This window comes from Zingiber officinale, chromosome 10A (genome assembly GCF_018446385.1).
Source record: "Zingiber officinale cultivar Zhangliang chromosome 10A, Zo_v1.1, whole genome shotgun sequence".
Lineage (NCBI taxonomy): Eukaryota > Viridiplantae > Streptophyta > Magnoliopsida > Zingiberales > Zingiberaceae > Zingiber > Zingiber officinale.
In genome coordinates, this window is record NC_056004.1 from 77,725,577 (window position 1) to 77,733,468 (window position 7,892).

Genomic DNA, 7,892 nt, shown 5'->3' on the forward strand with positions numbered 1-7,892 from the left:
TGAGAAGATTAGAGGGGGTTTTGGATACCTTAATCTCAGCTTGAGCAAGACGAAGGGGATTTGAGGAAGAGTGGAGGCAGGCACGACTAGAGAGTGGGGGAGAACACAACCAAAGAGGGGTTTTAAAGCCCTCTCAGACACATGAGATGGTCTTGCTTGAGGGAATGACTAGGCCGTGTCTACTTTTATGAGACAACACTCCCGTGTCTAGTTTCAGCCACAGGTGTGTCTAGGGGCACAACTAGACCCTGTTCCCTTTTGAGAACTTTTTTTTATTCATGCTTGTTTCTCTCACTATAGCTAGCTTGTGAATTTGTTTGACTCTTGAAATTAAACTAAACACAAATTAAAAATATGACATGAAAAGGAAAAAAAATCAAAATAACTAAAAAGAAAAAACTTATGTTGCCTCCTAGGAAGTACTTGTTTATGGTCGTAAGCTCAACCCTATCAGTTCTAACTTAAAGCTTTTATCTTAAGGAGTGTGTATGCCCCTCCCTTGTGGAAATCTCCATCTAGAAGCCCAAGTTTTATCCTTGCTCGTGTCAAAATGATGTACTTGTTAGCTCTATTATTTAGCTCTCCTTCACCGTTTCTAGGTTCTAATGGTTCATCCTATAGGATTGTAGGAGTCGAGAGAAGGAGGGGGTGTGAATCTCAATCATTTAAAACTTTTTCTTTGTTTTGCATAAAACTCAAATGAAAGTAGCAGCGAAATAAATAAAAATAGACACACAAAAAAACAAGTCCTTTTTTACTTGGTTCATAGTCCAACGACTACTATTCTAAAGCCAACAATCTAAAATCACTTTTGATAGACAATCTAATATAGTTCTTTCGAAGAAGCAGAATCATATAGATGAAAATAGGAGGATGGTAACAATACTACTATCTCCTTATAAGAATTCAATCAATAATAAAAGTATATCAATAATAAAGTATTAAAGATTGAATGTAGATTATTGGAGAGCCTTTTGGCATCATAGTAGCAGTAACTTGCACGAACAGTAACTTAGACGAGAATGATTATAGAGAGAGTTCTTAGTCAGCTCGAACCCCAAGGCCTTCTTTTATAGGCACTGTTCAGCAGACTGAAAATCTGTTCTGTCGACTGATCCTTTCTATCGACGGAACTATCTATCCGTCGACTAAACTTTGATTCCTTCCTTGTCTGTTCTGATATAATCCGCTCGATCTCGCAAATCACTTGGTTCGATCGACTGATCTCATTGATCTATCAATGGAATCCTGAATATTCCTTTCCTGTGTGATTCAATCTATTTTTTTATTTTCTTTTATTATTCGGTTGACTATCAACTTATCCATAAATGGAACAAGTTGTCTACTATTTTTGCACTGTCATGATCTAATCTTTGCCACGTTGGTCGAATCGGTTGACTGATCCACACGATCAGTCAACTAAACCATCAGTCAACCTTGAACTTTGTTTATTTATAAAATAAAGTTGGCACAGTACAATAATAATAGTAGTCCTGCAAAATAGAGTTAGACAGTAGATAGTAAAGATGCATGAATATGACAATTAGGACAGTTTTGATCTCAACATAGAAACCTCCATTATTTTTTTCAGTTGGATCAACAACTAAGGTTTTCCTCAGCTAAGACACGACCTCCCCACTCCACTTTAGGAACTTATTTCAACTTACCCGTTAAACATCCGACCCTCCAGACATATTTAAACTTTTTTTGGTCCTGCTTAATCTTTGATCAATTTGATCGACTAAGAATTTTCTACAATACTAAATTAGCACAATATATATAAAATAGTAAAGTAAAACAGTGTTAGCAGTATTTAAGATTCGTTGGTCCAGCCAACTACGGCCACACTTTTATAGAGTTCACTCCTCTAAGACTTCTTATTATCAAGGGTTACCTCCCCCTAGGGTTTTTCCTTGCCTAACTTTCAATTAGAACTTCTTACTTACCTAACTGTCAGTTAGGACTTTTCCTTGCCTAACCTCTAATTAGGATTAGTCACTTGTTAGACTTCTCAAACCTCCAGTTAGGACTTCTCACTTGCCTAACCTCTAGTTAGGGCTAGTCACTTGGTAGACTTCTCACTCTTGCTAACCATATGGTCAACCTTGACCCGACTAAACTCTATTAAATGTATTATCAGAAAACGTCAAACTCTGGAGGTCGATTGCACCAACACATCCGTGATGTGTTTGCGAGGCATTCTCTTCTTTTGGTTGCTATCAACCCAATAACATATATTCTTTGCAAGCAAAAGGTTAATGGCCTTGGATAAGTTAAATTCAATCTTATCTTCGCCTACCGTCAAGGATAGCTTATAATTTTTCACATCAATTAATACCTTGACGGTAGCTATGAAAGGTCTCCCTAATATGATAGGGATTTTAGGATCTTTATCTATATAAAAAATAACAAAATAAGTAGGAACTATAAACTTTTCTACTTTTACCAGCACATCCTTTAGAATACCCAATGGAATCTAAGGGAGTGGTTAGTGAGTTGTAGGGTTATGGTTGTTATCTTTAAATCTCTTAACTTTAGTTTCTTACAAATTGAAGAAGACATGAGACTTACGCTTGTGCCAAGGTCACAAAAAGTTTTACTTTTCTTGATCTTACCGATCATGCATGGGATTGAAAGGCTTCCTAGTTCTTTGAAATTTGGAGGCAATTTGTTCTGAATTAGCACACTGCACTCCTCCATCAGAGCATTATCTCATAGTCTCCTACTTTTATCTAGTGCGAAAGAATGCCCTTCATGAACTTTACAAATTGTAGTATTTGTTGCAAAGCATCAAATAGGGGTATGTTCACACAAAGTGTCTTGAGCATCTCTAGAAAATTTTCAAATTTCTCATCATCCTTTGCTTTGGCTAATCTCTGAGAAAAAGGTACTGGTGTATTGTAGGTCCTCATTAGAGCTTTTGAGCTAGGTTCTTCAATTTTCTTCTTGGAATCTTTAGGGGTATCCTCTTCATCTAGTGAACTCTGAGTTGCTCCATCCTTTTGGTTTAGCCCACCATCTTCGCCTTCCTTGTGTGCATGTGGTTCTGCCAAAGATCTATCACTCCTTAAAGTGATAAGATTGCAATGCTCAATGGGGTTTGTCTTAGGTTGTCCTAGAAATCTCCTGAAAATTTTGGGCGCCGAATTAGCGATCGGTTCAATCCAAGTCTCAATCATTTTAGAGCAGTTTACAAGAACAACAACTTTACCCGTGAGTTGTTTGATGGCCTCTTCAGTAGTTTAGAGCTCGTTTTGTTAGTGTGCAAACCACTGTTTGAACAACTTGTTTTGTTAGGTTTACGTTGCAATGTAACCTTCAAGCATGTTCTTCAATTTGGACTTTGGTGGTGCTTGTTGAAATTCTGATGATTGCCCAAAGTTGTTTTATCCTCCTTGATCTTGATCGCTCATATAATAGAGGTTTTGATGGTTCCTCCAACTAGAGTTGTATGTGTTTGAGTTGGAATTGCTTTGCCTCTTGTTGAAATTGTTGATGGTGTCAACTTACTCAATTGGACTCCCTGTGTAGAAGTAACTCCAAGTTGACAACCATCCACCACATGTCCTATTAAACCACAAATCTCACAAGATGCATTAGATACGTTTACCATATTAACATTGAAAGAGTCAAACCTTTTGGTGAGTGCATCCATTTTTGCTACAATTAGATCAAGGGTATTTACATCATACCTGTTGTCTTCATGGGGTTACCTCATTCAGTCATCCATTGATGGTGATTCAGAGCTACACTTCCTATAATCTCTTCAACTTCGTCCAGTATCTTATTCATTAGTGCTCCACCTACTACGGGATCTAAGGATACCTTTTTCGCATAAGAGATATCTTTGTAGAAATTATGGATGATCAATAGCTTTTCAAATCCATGATGTGGGCATTGTTGCAAGAGTCCTTTGAATTTGTCTCATGCTCGAATAAGGATTCTCCATCATTTTACATAAAGCTTGTGATGAGGTGTCTCAAGTGTATTGTCTTGCTTGGAGGGAAATATTTGTCGAGGAACTTTGTTCGCATTAATTTCACATAGTGATGTTATCCGACTGAAGTGAATGGAGTCAAGCTTTCCCCTTATCCCTCAGCAAGAAAGGGAAGAGGAGCAACTTAATTTCATATGCAATGACACTGTTATATTTTAAAGTTGCATAATACCTCCAAATATATCTTAGGTCTTCTACGGGTGTGCCTCCAAATTGATTATGTTGGACCAGGTGTATGAATGTCAGCTTTAGCTCAAACTTGTTGGCATTGATCGGAGGTCTCATGATGTTAGACCTTAGTCCTCTAGCGCTAGGGGTAGTGCAATCCTTTAATGATTTTTTTCTAAATGTTGGCCATAGTTGTTGTTGCTTTTGTTTTCTCTGTCTCTAATTGCTTTTGTAGGTTTTGAATTTTATGGAAGGTCTTGTCTGTTTCAGAATCTATAAAAGAAGATCTCTTGATTTGTCAAATCTCAAGATAAAAAGGAAACCCTGATTATCTCAAAGAAGGAAATATCAAAAAAGGCAGTGAGGGAGAAAAAAAAGGCTAGAAGAAACAAAATAGAAAAAATAGCAATTAAGGAAAGAAATTTAGATTAACCAAATCATGATCAAACTAATATCGATTTGAAACAGTCCCCGATAACAATGTCAAAAACTTGATATTAAAAATTCTTAAGTGCACAGTTGTCGTCAAGTAATAAAAGATCGATCCCACATGGACTATAAATCGAGTACTAGTAAGAATCGCTAAGCAGACTATCTAAATCAATCGAATTAGCATAATTGTGCGAACGAGAAAATAAATTAAGAGAGCAAGGAAGAAAGTCAAGTTAAAACTAGTTATGGGTGTAAGATCGTTGAAGACGAGAGGGGGGGGGGGGGTGAATCTCATTCATTTTAAAATCTTTTCTTTTTAGTCTTCGTAAAACTGAATTTGCAGCTGAATAAAAGTAAAAGCAAAAGACACAGAGACACGGTTGGTTTTACTTGGTTTGTAGTCCAACGACTACTACTCCAAGGCTCGCGATCCTTAGTCACTTTCGGTGGATAAACTTATATAGTTCTTCTCTCTAAAAACTTTTGGAGAAGAAGTGGTTTCGTACAAGAGATGAGCAATTACAATATTATGTAAGTACAATAACACATATATCGACAACGAAGAATGAATCATTAGTGTAGGTTGTCGGAGAGTGTCTTGGTGTAGTAGTAGTAGAAATTGCATACATACAGTAATAACAGAGACAAGATGAAGTAAAGAAGTGATAATTGGCTTAAACCTCGAGGGAAGCACCATTCCTTCAACTAAAATGTCATTCCATTGAATGAACCTTTTCGTCGATGGATCCTCTTATTCGTTAACTGAACTCCATGTGTCTTTTCTTGTTTACTTTGATCCAATCTGTCCGATCCTGTAAATTATATTATTCGGTCGGCTGATCCAAGTTATCCAGCAATGGAACCCATGGAATTCCTTTCCTACGTGATTTGATCTGATTTGCTATCATTACCTTTATGGATCAATCGACAGATCTTGCTAATCAATCGACAGGACTAGCTATTTATAATTTTTACTTCACCATGATCTGATCTTCTGCCATGGTAGCCATATCAGTCGATTGATAATATTTATCCGTCAATTAAATAGATTGTATATCATTTTTATTGGACTTTGATCTAAGATCGATTGACTGAACCACAGGATCAGTCCATTGAACCCTCAGTCAACTCTGAACTTTATTTATTTGTAAAATAAAGTTAGCATAATAAATAACTATAGTAGTTATGCAAAACAGAGTCAGATAATAGATGAAATAAATATATTAGTATAATAGTTAAGACTATCTTGATCTAAACTTAGAACCCTTTGTTGGTTTCTTTAGTTGGATCAACGTCTAAGGTTTATCCTAACTAGGACACGACCTCACAACTCCACTCCAGGAGCTTAACTCAACTTACCTACTAAACATCTGATCCTCCAAACTTGTTTGACTTTAGAATCTGATCAGCCTACCAGGGCTTCCTAATTTGATCTTTCTCCTCTTTGACCTATCAAATCTACCTTGCTAAATATCTGGTCCACTTGACCCATTTGAAGTTACTGTCTGGTTTCCATGATCTGCCGAGACTTCCATTGCCTAACATCCGGTCTAGCAGACCTACTAGGACTTTCTAAGTTGGGCATCCTGTAAGCTTGATCAATCCATTAGATCATATTATAACAAGACTTAACTTAAATTTTTGATATCATCAAAATATAGGTTCGATTATAGTGCTCCCTGCACAAACAATGAAAAGCAATTCTAGGATTTTTGTTTTGGTACGATGATTACTGATGCCCTAAATGGAATTCATACTTTTATGTCTACGTTAATTATGTGAAAATGGTCTATCCCAAGGTACCCAATATCATGATTCATCGAAACAGCTGGCATGGGAATCCCCCACATCATTCCAATGTTCCGGCAAATAACATGGTTTGCTTTGGGATGTTGTTCTTTGACGTTATAACGGTCGGAACAAATATGTTGATTGATTGATTAAGAAGCTTTGGATTCTAATTTTTTATGATATGACTTTTCTTTTCATTCAATGGATGACTTGTTTAATTGATTAAGAAGCCTTGGATTCTATTTTTTACGATCTGACTTTGCTTTTCATTCAACATACGTCTTGATTAATTGATAAGAATCTTTGGATTTTATTTTTTACAAACTTTGCTTTTCATTCAATCTTTTAATGTTTTGTCTATATTGAAAGAAAAAGAACAACATCACATCACTATCACATCATGTTTTTTTTCAGCCCTTTGCCAATAATGCTTGACTGCATTAGTACCCTCCAGTGCTATTAATTGAGCATCTATCATTAATTTGAGCATTTACATCTTTTAACTACTATCATTGGCTCCTTTCATTTGATTAATTAATTTCTTCTATCCTTTCCATTATATTCACAAACAAGGTAAGTTTTCTAATTTTTCATCTAGTTTTATTAATTGAGCATCTATCATAAATTTGAACATATGCATCTTTTGATACATAGTCATCAACTTCTTCGTTTGATTAATTGATTTCTTCTATCATTTCCATTATATTCCCAAATAGGTAAATTTTCTATTTTTTTAGTTTAATATACTAAGTTATTCACATCATATTTTTTTTATCCCTTTACCAATAATACATGACTACATGAGTACCCTCCGATTCTATTAATTGAGCATCTACCATTAGTTTGAGCATTTACATCTTTTTGCTACCGTCATCAACTCCTTCGTTTGATTAATTAATTTCTTCCATCATTTCTATCATATTCACAAATAAGGTAAGTTTTAAAATTTTCATCTAGTTCTATTAATTGAGTATCTACCATAAATTTGAGTATATGCATCTTTTGGGTCACGATCATCAACTCCTTTTGATTAATTGATTTGTTCTATCATTTTCTTTATATTCACAAACATGTAAGTTTTCTAATTTTTTAGTTTAATATATTAATTTATTAAGAATTATTCATTTTTATGTGCTCCATTCTCATTATCATGATTTTTATCATTATCATTAAGTCAAAAATATTCATTATTATTTATTTATTTAGAATGACATTAAACCCTAATATTGGTTGGCAATTTGGTCAAATGGTGGATGATAATCATAAAATAATATGATACAAATTTTGTGAAAAAGTTATAATCAAAGGAATTACATGATTAAAATAGCATATTGCACGTGTTATTGAAAATATCAAAACATGTCACAAAACTCCTAAAGAAATATCATCAATGTTAGGAAAACATCTTCAAAACTCTAAGGCAAGTAGAAGTTCAATGAAAAGAAAAAGAACAATAGCCTTAGATTCAATTGCACAAAATATACATGTATCATAAAGTGATAGC

At 35.0% G+C, this 7,892-nt stretch overlaps 1 non-coding gene across 1 annotated transcript; it reads left to right on the plus strand.

Annotated features, from left to right (window-relative positions):
• Nucleotides 1-3,880: 3,880 nt before the first annotated feature.
• On the plus strand, nt 3,881-3,987 carry LOC122028340. Its single transcript, XR_006124742.1, has one exon. It is a non-coding gene; the product is annotated as a small nucleolar RNA R71 (small nucleolar RNA).
• The last annotated feature ends 3,905 nt before the right edge of the window (nt 3,988-7,892 follow it).